Source organism: Cololabis saira, chromosome 18 (assembly GCF_033807715.1).
Source record: "Cololabis saira isolate AMF1-May2022 chromosome 18, fColSai1.1, whole genome shotgun sequence".
Lineage (NCBI taxonomy): Eukaryota > Metazoa > Chordata > Actinopteri > Beloniformes > Belonidae > Cololabis > Cololabis saira.
Window position 1 is genome coordinate 14549174 of NC_084604.1, and position 18183 is coordinate 14567356.

The window sequence follows — 18183 nt, forward strand, 5'->3', positions numbered from 1 at the left end:
ATTTTTTTAACACAACCATTCAAACAGACAAAAGTACAAAATAATCATCTTCAGGCAAATTAAATCAATAAAATAATAAAATAAATTAAAATTAAAAAATAAAAAATAGCTTAAATTAAAATAATCTTGAAATAAATTCAAGTACTTTAATAAATAATAAAATAAATTCAATAATAACAGAATAAATAAATTAAGCACAAGTAGCACAAAATTTCAAGCCTTTGTAGTTTTCTTTTTTAACCAGGCTCCGCAGGCAGAACTACAACCATGAACTCATATAAACTTGTGTGTTTGAGTCTGTGTAAATGTGACAAAACATGCAAAAACAAAAATTTTCCCCAAAGAATCACCCAGTGATGTCATGAGATTGACGCGTACGTGGATAAAAGGGATAAAAGAAAAGTAACAGCTCAACATAGCCTAATGTAGTGGAGTAAGAGTAACAGTTTCTTCTTCACAAATCTACTCAAGTAAAAGTAAAAAGTATAGTGATTCAAAACTACTCCTAAAAGTACAAAATTTCCCAAAACTTACTCAAGTAAATATAACGGAGTAAAAGTAACTCATTACTACCCACCTCTGATCGTCAAATAAAAAACACCTAAACTACAGGTTTACTAGTTATACGTCACTAAAATTATTTTAATCCTTATATCAAATATAAAAACATGTCCTATAAAAACATAACACAGTAAAGTGAGAGTAGTTTATGATTGTTCCTCCCAGAGTTGAGTGGCCATCCATCCATCCATCCATCCATCCATCCATCCATCCATCCATCCATCCATCCATCCATCCATCCATCCATCCATCCATCCATCCATCCATCCATCCATCCATCCATCCATCCATCCATCCATCCATCCATCCCCAGAGACCTCAGGCGTTCAGGAGGCATCCCCGCCACATGCTCTCTCCTCCGAGCCCCCCCTAGATGACCTCTGACCTCTGAGGGAGAGCCCGGACACCTCATTTCAAGCTCATCTCCACCGCGCCAGCTCGGGACCGTAGGTGAGGGCAGGAACGCAGACCGACAGGTAAATCGGCTCAGCTCCTTCCTCACCACGACGGATCGCCGCACCGCATCTTCTTGGAGACCGTGCAACCAGGGGCGCCTCCAAAAATCTTTCATAGGGGGGGCCAGATGGGGCCACTTAAATTCTTGGGGTGGAGACCAAAACTAAAAGGCATCATTACAGGATTTTTAATTTATTTTTTTTATTTATTAAAGGTATTGTGACATCATTTTTAAAATGCTTTTAACACTATTAAAAGTCTTGGCCAACATCCCTCAAATGTGTCTAAAAGGTTTTAACAAGAAAATCTTCACTCTAGTACTCCATTCCTGGCTTTTTATGACGATGTTTTTTTGTGCCGTGAAAAACGCTTCCTTTTCCCCCTTTCCTGTCAATCATTGCCCCGCTCCTCCTCCAAACCTCCTCCAACCAACCGCTACACACTTCTGCCGGCGTCTCCACACACACGCGCGCACACCGACCACAAACACCAACACACACAGCCCAGACAGGGCGACTACAGCCCGGGGATGAAGTCCGTGCGCACACCGAACCGGACTTCTAACAGCAGCGTCGGAGAGTTAAGCCGGGAGCGACAGGCGAAGCATGCACAGAAAAGCAGTCCACCGCAAACAATCATAAAAATAAAGGCATGTAAATAAAGTGTCCCCTTATCTTAAGTCCAGTCAGTGGCCGCGGGTCTTCTTAGCAGTTTTCCGGTGATGAGAAGAGAAGAGGCTCTAAACAGCTCCGTGTTAAGCCTGATTTATGGTTCCGCGTTAAATCGACGCAGAGCCTACGCCGTAGGGTTCAGCGTACGGTGCGCGTCGCTGCGTAACCCTACGCCGTAGGCTCTGCGTCGGTGTAACGCGGAACCATAAATGAGCCTTTATGGTGCGCTGGAGAGGAGAGGAGGCAGGGAGCTGGGTGGAGGGGGCGGTGATTTAGCGGGTTTATACGTAACGGCCCGCCACCAAACCAGATGCGCCGTTTTTGCATAGTTATGCGGAAAATCCCAGAAAGCACACAATACACTGAATGTTAAAAGTTCGTAGTTTTTTGGGTGTAATTGATGTCAAGACACCCAACAAAACACAAAAAATCAAGAAAAATTTGTTTTTCATGTCACAATCCCTTTAACATACAGTACAAACAGCGACAAAAGACGACATCAGTTACGATGATATGTATCTAGGTGTGTGTGTGTGTGTGTGTGTGTGTGTGTGTGTGTGTGTGTGTGTGTGTGTGTGTGTGTGTGTGTGTGTGTGTGTGTGTGTGTGTGTGCGTGTGTGTGCGTGTATGTGTGCGTGTAAATAATATGATGAAAGTAGATAAATAAATTAAGAATATTAATTCAAGAATAAATAAGTAAACAAATAAATAATTATCATATAGATTGGTGTAGCACGATATAATATAAATATAGCATAATAATATAGTAATATCCTAATATAAAATAATAATTATATTTATTTTATTTTTAATATTATAACATATAACAAAATGATATCACCATACTATAATATATAACAATATAATAATACTATAGTTTAACATCCCATGAGATTTCATAACTTAATATAATAATACACTATGAAACAATATATCATGATAATGCCAAGAATACTTATTAGAATTAGAATTGGTAATTTATGTATTGCATCAGGATTTTATTATACTGTTGTAGTATCCAGGCTTAGAAATACTTAAAGAAACGCCTACTGATATGCATTTGGCCCAAATGATTTGGGATGAAATGCATAACTGACGATAGAACCTATGTGACCGGCAAGTGGTTTTTTATTTTTTTATTGAGGCAAGTGGGGTGGCCAGTGGGGTGGCCAGCAAATTTGTAGGGGGGGCCGTGGCCACCCCTGGCCACCCCCTGGTGGCGCCATTGAGTGCAACGCTGCGTGCAACGCTGCGTGCAACGCTGCGTGCAACGCTGCGTGCAACGCTGCGTGCAACGCTGCGTTACACACCGGGATCAGGCTCGAATGTTTACAATGTCTGACCACACCCCTGATTCTGGTTGTGGACATGCAGATGAGATCACAATCAATGAAACCCACGTCCTCACACATGATCAGAGGTCAATGTAGACAGTTATACACAAACCCAGGGTGCTTCCGTCCGCCAGACTGCGATGATAACATTCATTTTATCCCACAGCAACAGCCGTCGTTCCTGGTCGGCCCGTCGCGTCAGTAATGTTGGAAAACCTCAGATGGCGGGGACATTTGTGGTTGCCATGACATCGTAGGATGTTTATTTACTAACGTCACAGTGTGACAGTCACACCACAATAACTCATGGTTATGAAAAGAAAATATCTGTCTTGATGTCATCGTGGAATCTCCTCGAGTGTTGCTTCAACCGAAAATGTAATAAATGACACACTTCTGCTTCGGCGACCAGCTGGTACAGTCACGGAGTCAAGCGGGAGACCTGAGCTCTGGAGGATTTTATCGGTTCAAATCCTGTCTTTCCGGTTTTTTTTTGGTTTTTTTTTTTGGGTGGGTGTTTGGGTAAAAAATCATAATGAGAATCATCTGACCATCGTGGGTCTAAGACAAATAAAGACGAGTTACTTTATTGCAGCATTATCTATTGATGAAAAACAGATTAAATTATGTGGGCAATACTAAGTACCCTCATGTTCAGCATGTTCAGGTCTGACTTCATCCGCCTTTCAGGTTTGTGGACGTTGCCTGTGGCACGGCTTCACAAAGGTCAGTAGGACTGAGACTGGACCCTCTCAAAACCTGGATCCTTCTGGTTCTCCCTTGAGCTGGATGAGCCCAATTTGGCCACACTGAAACTGTCAGACACAGATGTCCTGACGTTAGGATCTGTTCTCTGGTTTACGGAGGAGTTCATGGTTCACGCAGCAACTGTACAGCGTATAAGCGCATAAGCTGTTTCTTCTGAATTGCTGTTTTTGCTTTTTCCTGATTTAGGTATCATCTGTTCCTCTAATAGAGTTCTCTAATAATTTATTTATCTATCTATCTTTTTTACAAAAAAAACCTACTTTTATCTTGAAAAATTTCATTTGGAATTGGTTTTATAACCATTCCTGGCACTAATTAGCGGTAAAAATTACTTGAATATTCTTGAATTTGATTCAATTTACTTTACATGAATTAAATTCTCTGCTGCTATGTTCAGCACTTTGTAATGTTGTTTAAAACAAAGCTTTACAAATACAGTTTATCACGATATCATCATTATTACTTCTCTAAGAAGCCTTTCCCTCTGGGTGTTGTGTTTGGACCAGCAAAATGCCAAAGTGCTTGCAGGGTAACAGAGTTGTTGGTACTGCCGGCGTATTTTTGAAAAAGAAAAAATGAAGAATTTTATTGACTTTTACCAAAAAAAAAGAAAACGAAACATTTGAGTAAAAGAGGGGAAGCTCACATTTGCACGTGACTGTAAATCAGAGAAAACACTGAAACTCTGCAACGTTGGATCCCATGTTCACACGTGGAGCCTAAAGTTTCCTGATGTCCTGGCCGGTGAGCAGTATGTGAGTCTGTGAGCCTCACTGGACTCCGGTTTACAATAGCTGTGGAAAAAAAATGAAATGAAATGAAACACATGGGAGGAGAAAGTCCCCTGGGTGAGATTGTTACTGGCAGACACGTAACCTGCTGCTTGAGTCTGAGCCGGATGTGTCATCGACCAGCAGTTAGTCTGCACTAACAGTGCCTGAGTCTGTGTGAGGGAGTGAAAAAAAAGAAAAGAAAAAAGAGCGACAAACTATTACGAATGTCTTTAACAGAATATTTGACGTCAAAAGACGCACAAGGGTTTTAGTGGACGTACGTCCTTCTTACTCACAGGAAAAAACTCACAGAGGACACACTCATTTTCAGTACCGAGGCTGCTTCTGTCACTTTATGATGCATTTTATTTCCCAAATATATGTCGCAAGGGAAGCGCTTGACCTCGGGAATCATAAAAGTTCATCTGGAATACTGCAGCGTCCGTTTTGGAAGCTTGTCCTGGGAAACCGGTGTTCTGCCAACAAGCATGAGACGGTTCAAGCTCGTATCAATAAATCTCACCAGACTCGGCTTCTGGAGCCTCATCGGGCCAAAACCTCACAATTATGGAACCGTTTGGACATTTAATAATGCTTATTGAGCTTCTTTAAATAATTGATACCACAAAATGACTCAGTAAATCATCAAACAAGAATATAATGTTCTCATAAATTATAAAAAGGAAAAAAAAGTAAATGAACTGGAGGTGGCTGCAGTTAAGGGAGCCTGAGGTTCTCTATGAGAGGTCATAGGACAAGATATTTAAATAGATTATACAGCAATCAATGGATAAATATTTGGAGAAGTTGTGATGAAATAGCTGCCTCTGGCCTCGTCTCTCACTTACAGCTTAAAATTTTGAGATTAATCTGTGAGAGTGTGTCTAAATGTTTGAGATGAATCCATAAAAGTGTGTAAAAGTTTAAGATGAATCTATTAAAATTGTGTCATAATAGTTTGAGATGAATTAATAAAAGTGTGAGAGTAAAACTGAAGAAACTGTGAGGTTTCCATGGCGACACGTTCTGAGTTTTAGTTAAGCAACTGTGACTGGAAGTTAATGGTTGTCGTGCGAGGTTTTTATTTTCTATCATATTCATACAATCTTCCTTAAAATCAGTTCTTAAATCAACTCTTGTATAAAATACTGCAAATATGTACCGTAGCAAATTTGTACAAATATATATTACACAGACAAACGCATCTCTCTACATGTTTCCACACAATCTACATATTAATTAGCAATTTTACACTTTAATAATTCATTAAACCTTTTTAAAGAAGAATCAACTTCAAACCGATCATTTAGTTCGTTCCATATTTTCACCCACCAAAACTACATTTTAACGTTTTAACATTTTCAAAATTAAATAGTCGAATAATGAAACTGGAAGTCTGTTCTTTAATACTTTATACTTTATACTTTAATAATGATTTACAATATTTGTGTCTGCACAATATCCCTGAATGTTAAAGTCTTATTCTGAATAAATCATTTATCAGTTGACTCAGAACATCCAGCCCCATTAATGGGTTTGATAGTTATTTTTTTAAAAGTTTTTATTATATATTGAAACTAAAAACACAGAGAATTTTGTCTTTTACAGTTTCAAAATAAGAATTTCTTTTATCATTATGAACACATTGGATAATTTCATGTTGTTTTTTGTTGTTCCATTTTTATTACTATTATGTTTTAATGGCTAAAACTTTTTTTCCCTTTTTTTGGGGGGGGGGGTTGTGGGAGTGTTACAAAGGTCTCAGAAATGCATCCATCAAATATGAAACATCCGGCATCACGGGATTAAAAATAGACGTTTTAGACTTTCATTGGAAATCCTGCACTGATTTTTTTTTCTATTGATTCCCATCAGGCAGCTGAGAAACTTTCTCTTATTTGGAGTTTCGGGGTAAAAATATCTCTAAAGTCTGTTGTCTTACAGAGCCACGTCCTGATAAGAAGTGAAGTCCAACTCTGGAGTCTAGAGCGGTTAGATGAAAATGTTTTTCTTTTTTGATTTTCAGCTGCATCTACTTTGCCAAACGTCAGCTCACAAGAATTCAGCTGGGACTTTCTATGAGACCTGTCACCAATAATGTATTATTTCCCCTGAAAAAGGTATGACGCACGCCCGAGGAAAGTCACAGCCGTTAACTGGAATAAAACTGAACATCTCTCCGGTCCTTAGCTGGAATCTTGCTTTCTTGCTTAGGTTCCTCCCTCCTCCCTCGCATCTCAGCCGCTGATTTAACTGCTGCTCTACGTTCCAACCATCACTGAATCTGTGAAAAATAGTGGGCACGGACTGAAAGGATGAGGTTAATGAAAACAGTCAGAGGAAATGAGCCTGATTTAACCCTTGTGCTGTCTTCAGGTCAAGGAAGGAGGAAGAAAGGAAGGGAGGAAAGAAGGAAGGAAGGAAGAATGAAAAGAAGGAAGGAAGGAAAGAAGGAAGGAAGGAAGGAAGGAAGGAAGGAAGGAAGGAAGGAAGGAAGGAAGGAAGGAAGGAAGGAAGGAAGGAAGGAAGGAAGGAAGGAAGGAAGAATGAAAAGAAGGAAGGAAGGAAAGAAGGAAGGAAGGAAGGAAGGAAGGAAGGAAGGAAGGAAGGAAGGAAGGAAGGAAGGAAGGAAGGAAGGAAGGAAGGAAGGAAGGAAGGAAGGAAGGAAGGAAGGAAGGAAGGAAGGAAGGGAGAAAAGAAGGATTGAAGGAAGGGAAAAAATAAGGAAGGGAGGGTGGGAGAAAAGAAGGAAGGAAGGAAGGAAGGAAGGAAGGAAGGAAGGAAGGAAGGAAGGAAGGAAGGAAGGAAGGAAGGAAGGAAGGAAGGAAGGAAGGAAGGAAGGAAGGAAGGAAGGAAGGAAGGAAGGAAGGAAGGAAGGAAGGTGTAACATGCCTTGCTTAGGCAGTCGGTAAGGATCCAGACGAGACATATGTAGCTCTGTGCTTTACGTTTATTCACCATTCCATCATTCCATCAGCCCCCGGGTCTGGCGCTCAGAAGGCGCGCCAATTTTTTCCAGTCGCGGTACTGCAACAGAAAATCCCATGTGGCCCAGAAAGCTTTTTTCCCATAGACCGCAATAGTAAAAGAGAAGCCTCTAAAACTGTTCACAGGAACCTCCAGCTGTAATCACCGACAATTACTAATCTTTGTATTCTATATTTTTAAGTCATGGACTTTATATCCGTCAAAAATGTTTTATAACGGCCAGAAAAGTCAAAGAAAAGTCTCTTTCTGGGCGTGACGTCACGGCTGACGTCACAGCCGTGTCCGTGCATTCCACGGATTAATTATATTAATATATATTATATAATTATATTATATTAATACATTAATAATATATGTAACACTATACATGTAATAATATACATTAATTTATATATTATATTAATACATATTATATTAATATTCACGTCATTGCCCCGGGGCATGATGGGAGGCCCAAGAGCATCATGGGAGGTGACTCAACTGCGCATGCTCTATGGGCCAGTGTATGCGGAAGTAAACCCAGAAGTCAGAGATTTTTTCGGCGTATGCGCTGGCTGAGCAGAATGCATTGAAATGAATGGGCGGCCATTTTTGATGTCCCATCCAGTTTTATAATAGATCCATGCATTCCATGCATACTTCTGGTCCGTTCCTTAGGTTCCCCCTCTAACCCGGTACTCACTTATATTCCTACTACACATCTGTTCCCGCTACAGAAGGAAGGAAGGAAGGAAGGAAGGAAGGAAGGAAACCAGGAAAGAAGGAAGGAAAGGAGAAAAGAGGAAGGGAAGAAGGAAGGAGAGAGCAGGAGGAAAGAAGGAAGGGAAAAAAGAAGGAAGGAAGGAAGGAAGGAAGGAAGGAAGGAAGGAAGGAAGGAAGGAAGGAAGGAAGGAAGGAAGGAAGGAAGGAAGGAAGGAAGGAAGGAAGGAAGGAAGGAAGGAAGGAAGGAAGGAAGGAAGGAAGGAAAAAAGGAAAGAGGAAGGGAGAAGGAAGGAGAGAGCAGGAGGAAAGAAGGACATTTTGAGCCAAAGACAGTACAAGGGTTAAAGGTTGCTGGTGAGGAGCGGGGTCGTCTGGAAGCAGCTCAGGGTGGATCTGCCGTCCCCGACTCCGAACCGTTGAAGCAGTTTGAGTAAAAAAAGAGATAACTAAGCGAAGCGGTGGTTTCACATATTTCTGTGATTGAACTCTAATTGATGCAATCAGCAGCTAATTTATTAGGACACCATGCTGGAAAACGGCCTGTGGTTTCTGGAAAAAACGGTCTCACGGGGATCAAATTATCGAGTAACCGAAGAGGAAGCAGACATGACCGAACGTTGGTAACGAGCTGTCCAACATGATATCAACACTTGGAAGGACGGAGCAGAACCATCATCTTCTCCGGAGAAATGTGGTCACAACCGCCGTCGTGATCAGAGATCATCTAAACCTCTGGTGAAAAAGCTGTCATGGACATCAGTGCAAGCGAGAGCATCTGCACATGTGCGACGTGACCAGATCTAAGTGGAAGTCCCATCATGCACTGTGTCTGCCACGCAAGCCTGTGTATTATGATCAGGGGTTACTTAGGGCCTCGGGTCAGCAATACTAGGTCACCCAAACATTAGGTTAGTGTGGGTGTTTTTCGGATATGTACAAAGATAATAGTAAGATAAATCTGACCTTTACTGCTTTATTCAAAGGGGACGTTTCACGAGAGGCAATACCCCTTCTTCTGTGGTGGAGAGCATTTATTTGGGTGGCTGAAATGCCGGCTGAATGTAAAAAAAAACTCTTATCATAACCTTAGCACTTAATGTGGGTCAGTTACTCGCAGATTTGCAGGGTCCTGTGACATCACGACCCGCATCAGACGCAGCATCCACTGAAGTGGATACGATAAAGACGTATCGTATACATCTGTCTGTAATCATCCATCCATCCATCCATCCATCCATCCATCCATCCATCCATCCATCCATCCATCCATCCATCCATCCATCCATCCATCCATCCATCCATCCATCCATCCATCCATCCATCCATCCATCCATCCATCCATCCATCCATCCATCCATCCATCCATCCATCAAGCCACTTATTCCTATTTAGGGTCACAGTTACTTACCATTTTAAGAATGAGATGTACCTGCTGTATTCTACTGCCCTTACTTTTTAACAACTTGTGCTTTTTATTATTTTACCTCTTTTTTATCATTTTATTTAATTTTATTTGTTATTTACTGTTTAATTGTGCCTTGCCGCTTTTAATGTTGATGTAAAGCACTTTGAATTACCTTGTGTTGAATTGTGCTATACAAATAAACTTGCCTTGCCTTGCCAGCTCTCTTTGGGCAAAAGGATGCATTCAGTAAACAGTATCAACATTTTGCACGGAACATGATAAATGTCTTTTAAAGAAACTCAGTGTTTTATCTTGAACGAGAGCCTCTCAAAGCTCAGGCAACATTGACATGAATTTGATCATTTCATATAAACGGAGGTTAGAATTTCCCCAAATTATTAATAAATCATCAGTATTGGCATCTTTTTATTTTAAAAGAAGCGCAAAACGACATTTTTACTTTTTTATTTTCAGCACGCATCCCCGAATTATAGAAATAATAGCCGTTGCTGCGTGAATATGACCCAGGCTTTCCCTGCCAGCAGACCTCACATGCTGCAGCCTGAAATACTGCAATACAACCTATCCTTACGGCGCTGGTGAAAATGCTGCACAAGGTGATGAAATCTGAACTTTTTTCAAACAATCAACATCCCTGGTGGGGAAGCAGCTATTGGCTTCATGTGATCGTTTTTCCTTAACGAGGCCCTGGAGGCAGAAAACACATAAACTGTTGTATTTAAATGTTTGTTATTTAGCTCAGGGAAGTGAAACAAGTCACCAAAATGACATCTGACCTTCGCGAAAAGAACAATTACTGCTCTGAGTGGAAACAATTGCCCTCCTGTGGAAACAAGTGCAGCAGAGGTTTCCAGGAATAATTGCAGAAAGCATGTTCCATCCCACCGGCATGAATATGTCGTTACTCTTAACGGTCACCTCGAGAGTATTTTTAGTCGGTGAGGGTCCACCCTGCCCGCGCTGCGCCTCCTCCGCGGCCTCCATCCTTCATCCACATGTGTGTGCCAGCTCTTGTTAGAACAAAAAGTGACAGTAATTTTTCAGTGCTTGTTAGTCAACATATTCAAGGCCCAGGGAAGCCGCACATCCCGACAGTCCTGCGAGCACGCCACTTGACAATCATTTTTTATTGGCTGATGAGTGAGAGGAAAATGTGTTTTTGCCTTCACATCCCGTTTGGCAACTGCGTTGTTTGTGTCACTATTGGAATAAAAGTTGCCACCAACGTGCCAACTCGTAAATCTCCTGTGACGGTAGCGTTCTCCTACGCGGCTTTTATTCCAGTCCATAAATGAGATTTTCCCAGCCTCTGCAGGGCGATTCACTTGGACACCCGTGTTACTGAAGGCCCGCAAGCGCCAGCCCCGTCACCGAGCTTTGGGCACGGCAGCTCCGTGGAAACTACAGTCCCTCCAATGTGCGTTGATTACAAGGTGAACCGCAGAAATCATCGCTCCAAAGAAAACAACTCCAGGACCGTCCTCCCTCCGTGGAAAACGAAGCAGTGAATGCTTTGCTGATTTAGACGAGACAGCCCTCCAAAGATCAGGTTCTGGTGTTTATCTGGCAGCGCCAGTCCTCTCGTAAAACTTTCCAGAGCACCACGGCACGTTAAATGCTCTGCATGTCCCATCGGCCCGTGCAAAGCCGAGCCGAACCCCCGACCAGCAAAGCTCCACGTCGGCGGGACTTTTAAAGCCCAAAAACCATCACAGAACAGAAGGTTTATTCTTATTTAGAAGAGACTGTCTCTGCAGCAGCCTGGTAATTATGTTGCCTTATGTCATAATGCCGCCCGCATATTAAAGTCTTACAGTGTTTACGTGTCTCATGTCCAGTAAACGACTCGTTAACGGATGATGTGATGCTTCTAGATGAAAACAGTCATTATTTAGAAGGTTCACGGATCCACCTTCAGCTCATTTGTCTTTATAAAGTTTCCTGGGTGTTTTCTCAGGCACGGCTCTCATGAGGACACATCACAGTGTTTCCACGCGGCTGAGGTTTGGATGCGGACCGAGCCACAACCCTGACTTATTTTTCCAGTTTGTTTGCTCATTTGTTGCTTTTTTTTTTAAATCAGAGATGAGAGATGTTTTTTTTCCTGCGCTTTGGATCCTCGTCCTGCAGCGTGTGACTCCGCTCCAACCCAGCTCTGATTCTTGGACGGATGGACTCACATGTTGCTGGGCTCAGTGACATGAAGATGTCCTGGTCCTATGGCTGCAGCACCCACATCAGCCCTCCTCTGCCTCTCCTCCGTTTCTTGGCAGGAGGCTCCAGGAATTTGCTGTGTTTGGTTTTCTCCTAACATGGCATGAGCATGAAAACCAAACAACCCCACTTTGGTCTCATCGGTCCGTGGAGGATTGTTCCAGATCTCGCGGTTTGTTCGGATGGAGTTTTGTGCAAACCTTATTGTGCTTCCATGATCTGTTTGGACAGAAGTGGCTTTCTCCTGGCAGCTTCTGCAAGCCAGCCAAACTTGTTCGGTCCTCCTCTGATTGTTCTGTCTTGACAGGTTTTGGGATGCAGCTCTTGGTTTTTTTTTTTTTTTAACATTGCACAGTTCGACTTTAAGATATATTTGTTTGCCCATCAAGTCCTGAGAAGACTGGCATTTCTAACCCTTTCTGCTAGAAACTACTGCTTCTCTAAAGCCTGGCCTGGGTTTGCGTGCACAACCAACCGCAACGTCGCTCGCGTAGTAGGCGAGGAGAGCGCGTCGTACCGGCGGTGACCGATAGGCGGCAGTAAGCAGATCAACAGTTGGAAAAGTGATTCAATATTTAGTAGGAGTGGTAGCAGTAGCAGATTAGAACAACAAACAAGTTTACATGACAATATTGGAAAATCAAATTACTGAGTAACATGGGTAAAAATCTTGTTTGTGCAGGCTCATCATTGCAGTTAAAAAGATAGACATGAAAACAAAGTGCATAGTGCATGAATAATCTACATAAAAACATAACATAACATTGCTTTGGTTGCAATCTCGGCAAAGGAAACGGCGCCAGCGACCTCCGCATCGTCACTTGTGGCCAGCTGGTATCAGACCGGGACCAGCTGGTATCAGACCGGGACCAGCTGGTACCGGGACCAGCTGGAACCGGGACCAGCTGGTATCAGACCGGGAACAGCTGGTATCAGACCGGGACCAGCTGGAACCGGGACCAGCTGGTATCAGACCGGGACCAGCTGGTATCAGACCGGGACCAGCTGGTATCTGACCGGGACCAGCTGGTATCAGACCGGGACCAGCTGGTATCAGACCGGGACCAGCTGGAACCGGGACCAGCTGGTATCTGACCGGGACCAGCTGGTACCGGGACCAGCTGGTATCAGACCGGGACCAGCTGGTGTCAGACCGGGACCAGCTGGTATCAGACCGGGACCAGCCGGTATCAGACCGGGACCAGCTGGTATCTGACCAGTACCAGCTGGTATCTGACCGGGACCAGCTGGTACCGGGACCAGCTGGTATCTGACCGGGACCAGCTGGTATCAGACCGGGACCAGCTGGTGTCAGACCGGGACCAGCTGGTATCAGACCGGGACCAGCTGGTGTCAGACCGGGACCAGCTGGTATCAGACCGGGACCAGCTGGTATCAGACCGGGACCAGCTGGTATCAGACCGGGACCAGCTGGAACCGGGACCAGCTGGTATCTGACCGGGACCAGCTGGTACCGGGACCAGCTGGTGTCAGACCGGGACCAGCTGGTATCAGACCGGGACCAGCCGGTATCAGACCGGGACCAGCTGGTATCTGACCAGTACCAGCTGGTATCTGACCGGGACCAGCTGGTACCGGGACCAGCTGGTATCAGACCGGGACCAGCTGGTGTCAGACCGGGACCAGCTGGTATCAGACCGGGACCAGCTGGTATCAGACCGGGACCAGCTGGTACCAGACCGGCACCAGCCGGTATCAGACCGGGACCAGCCGGTATCAGACCGGGACCAGCGCCACTCGTGGCCAGAGCCAGAACTGCAGGTCGCGTACGCATTCAGTGTCTTTTTGAGAACGTGCACGTCGACGCGTCAAATGAACGCAGGATACGCGTGGCGGCCATGATGCGTACGCATGATTCTGAAGTGCAAGTATATCCCAGGCTTAAGACCTTTTCTTATGCCTTTCCCTCTCAGCCTTGTTTTAACGTGCAGGTCAATGCTCAGGCTCAGAAAGCTTCAGATAAGTCTGCTTTATTTTAAACACCAGCTAAAGATTAACGGTGCCAGGCAGCAACATACCCTTTTAAATCCTATTGAAACTGTACAGGGGTAATTAGTATTGCCCATATGAGGATTTTTTTTCTGCCCTTTTTGGATACATTTTTATTAAAAATAGTCACATATTGTTGTTCATCTGCGTTTGGGAAAACCTTTGCTACAGTTTATAAACTTTAGCTTTTTCATAGCTGATGGTTTCTAATGTTTTGCAGAGTTCTTGTTTTTATTTTTTTTCTCCTGTTTTTCTTGTTTTTCTTGCGTCCGTTGCTTCTGTTCGGCTCCTGTAGCTGCGGTCCGCCTGCGGGTTCGATTCTGCTGCTGTGGGAGTAGTGGTTTTTACTGTGGGTTTATTTGTTCCTGCTGACGTCTTCTCTTCATTTCATCAAATGACATCAAACAACGTTGAAATGGTAAATTAATCATTTCAGGGTAACACTTCACATTATCCAGAAGCTCTTTGCCAACTTAATTGGAATTATAATTATTATTTGTCTTTATTATATAAGACCAGAACCGGTGACCGGTGAAGGACCTCATCAGTAAAACCGAACCCAACCAAAGCTGAGCAGCAGCATGACCGAGGAATTTGTATTTATTTATTTGAGAGGGACAATGCAGTCAGTAATACAGTAGATACAAGCTTGCAGCTGATGTGATGCATGTAGAGTTTATAGCTAGTGCTAATTCTCTTCCAAAACATTGCAGTACAGTATAAAATTCATATACATCAATTTAAAAGACCATACAATTCAATAATACAATAATGCAATATTGCATTTACATGATATAAAACCTTCCATCACTCACTCTTCCACACAAATATGCACACTATTTACAGATGAGGACAGTTTCGATTTTTCTTTAACCAGGTTTTAGTTTTGCTGATGAACATGTTAAAGGAGCTTGAGGCCGGATTGAGGCAGGATTTATGAAAAAAATTTGTATACGTTTTAAGTTTTCTAGTAATAATGTCAGATGAAGCGTTCCAAACCCAAAAGAATGAGCCCTCTAGTGTATCTCTCCTTTGCCTTGAACAGGCTGTTGCTGCAAAATGTGCTGCAATTCGGGCCCAAATTTCCTTCGCTGGGCTGCGGATGTGACGTCACATGACGCTGCATGCGCGTTCTCCCCGTTCTCCCGTGCCAGCTTCGCTGTTGGCTGCAGTACCCCCAACGGCCGTCGTGGTGAAGGGTGGCGCTAGAGAGTCTCATTTCTTAAAAGGAGCCTCATGCTCCTTTAAACTCCGAGATGGATTTGATTTCTGATGGCAGTGAGTTCCAGAGTTTACAGCTCTTATAGGAGAAGGCTGATTGTCCGAAAGTCATCCTGCAGCCTTTTAACCATTCCCCGAACCGGGACCAAAACCCACGGTGAGGCTGCATTCAGCCATTATGGCCCTTATCTATGGAACAGCCTGCCAGAGAACCTCAGGACCGCAGAGAATGTTGATATTTTTAAAAGGAGGCTCAAGACACACCTTTTTAGTTTGGCTTTTATCTGATCTCATTTACCTAGTCTTTTCAGCTATTTATTGTGTCTACTTCTTTAGCTTTTTTATTATCTTTAAAACTTTAATCCATTTTAGTGACATTTTATTTTATGTTATTTATTATTCATCTTAAGTTTTGTATAGATTTCTCTAAAATTTTACACTTTTAGGCATTTTTTACTATCTTTTCATCTTTTAGTTTTTAGCTCCAGTGTTTCCTCAGGGGGGTCGTCCACACTGGGAGGTGTGTCTGCTCCGCCCATGGGGGTGTCGTCATGGGGATCCCTCAGGCCTGGGTAGCTGGGGGAGGGACTCCACCTTCCGTGTGGGGTCTGCCCCGGTCTGTCCGGGTTGGGGGGGTCTCTGTGGCGATGCTCCTTGTGGTCATGGCCGGTGATGCCTCTCAGTGTGGACGGCCACCCATAGGTAGTGTTTTCCTCACCTGGATCGTTAGTGCTAAGCCATGTCACCAGTCCACTTACTGTGTGTGTGTGTGTGTGTGTGTGTGTGGGCGTGTGAGTGTGTGCACATGTGTATGAGTGTGAGTGAGTGTGTGTGTACACGTGGGGGGGTGGGGGGTGGGGTCGTATGGGATGTTTTCAATTGTGTTTTTGATTGTTTTTTTATTCTGCATGTGAAGCACCATGTGTTGCATTTATATTGTATGATTTGGTGCTATATAAATAAATAAAGTTTAAGTTTGAGTTTGCAGAACAATTGTGGTTTGAGGAGGTTCTGGTGACTCTGTTGCGGTTTCGTCTCTCAACAAATCGACAAAGTGGCTGAGGTGCTAAGTTGTTTATACACTTACAAATGAATTTAAGAAAACATAAATCACTAAAGCTTTCAAAGGTTAGCAAGTTATAGTTTTTGAGGATGTGGCAGTGTTGGTACCAGACTGGTTTATAGATTATATAGAGAGCAGATGTGTTTGGTGGCCGTGGGAGCTGCTTGAGCCCAAACTGTCATACAGTAAGAGATATGTGTGAGAAAATCATAGCATGCATGTAGAGCAGAGCAGCCTGTCTGATTAACTTAAAGCAGTTTAAATCACTTTGTATTGTTTTTGAGATGTTCTTTATATGTTTATCAAATTTACGTTGGGGGTCCAGCTGGCAGAGGTGGAAGCTCTGGTAGAAGCGTCACAGCTGAGGATGAAGGTGGATCTTTGCAGACGTGACACCCCCGGACAGGAAGTGCCAGTGGAGGTGAAAGCATCATCGTTTTGCTGATTACAACAACAGCATAATCACATTTGTAGGTGACGTCATTACTCACCAGGTTCTGATGATACAAACAAAAACGGGAGTAAGGATGCAACTCTCCTCACCCATCAGCAACTCAGTCACTTACCGAACTCCTCCGGCTGCACCCTAAACCTTCGTGTTTTAGATGTCACTTGAATGTCCATTTGTGCGGGGGTCACCAGGAAACAGCTGCAGCACGATGAATCCCGTTGTAAAAGCAGCTTAACGGCCACGTCCTGCCTCTCCAGACCTGTTTCAGGTAACTTAAGTGCAAAGTGTCAACGCTGTTTGCGTTGAGGACTTGAGTTTATTATATATTAAATCAAAAGTATCTTTTTCATCAACGCAGGTCTGTGGAGCTGTTTGACATTAAAATGTTCAAGTAATTCTCACGTGGTGCTTGTTTTTTAAAGGAAATAGCGAACTCTTTTGTTTCAAACTTTCAATAATCAGAAACCATGAATAAAGGGAGATAAAGAGTCTCAAATGGGTTTCAGCTGGAGACTTCGTGGATGGTTCTGAGCAACAAATGAAACCATCAAGCAGCTCTCAAGTGTTTAAAATCACCCACACGAGTCCAATTGACAAAGTCGATATATTTAAAGTTTAATGTTTGAATCCTTCACTTAAAGTTGCGGGAAGCTCAGGGGTTAATAGATACTCGCTAAGAATACATCGAATACACTTCATGTCAAGTGTTTGTTGATTTAAGGCAACAGCGGTGAAGCACTTGATTTCAAAGACTGGCGTAAACAGAGCAGAGTAGGAACCGGGCCGGAGCTCCGCCTGTGGCCGGGTCACCGCGTCTCTGTAAAAGTGCTGTTTTGGTGGGAGTTTGAATCCCTCCAGCAACCAGGAACTGTTATGATGTCTCCAAAATGTACGTTGTACCAAATGAATCATACGATTTCTAAACTGGATATGAAACTTTCAAAGATGGTATGTCATTAAGAGCAGCTGCAGGCCCTTCAGGAAAACAACATGTTGAGAACCAGAAAAGTACAACAGAGGATCCATCATGCTGCTGTAAACAAACTCAGGAAGGTCCAGCTGCATTCCTTCTCTCTTAAATTGGCCCAAAGGAACGTTTGTAGTATTTTATTTTTTTAGCTCTGAGTATTCCCTTATATGTGGGGGTTAAGTTGTTTTCATGACACCCTCAAGAATGTTCTGTTCTGCACTAGTTGAACACCCACAACCGGCTCAACGTTGCTCTTATTATTAAATGTATCTCCTGCAGCAAACATTATTTACATCCTTTACATCATCATCAGGATCGTGTTCTTCGACTTCTCCAGCGCATTTAAAACCATCAAGCCATCACTGCTGGCAGACAAACTAGCAGTGATGTGTGTAGAAGACTCCCTGACAGCCTGGATCCACGACTACCTGACAGACAGACGACAGTTAGGGACGAGTGTTGCAAATTAGCATTCGCTATAAACGCTATGATACAGGCATCAGATAGCCATTTATGTCCGTCTATGTTTTCTGTATCTGTCCCTTCCAAATAAACAAATGAAATGAAATGAAACA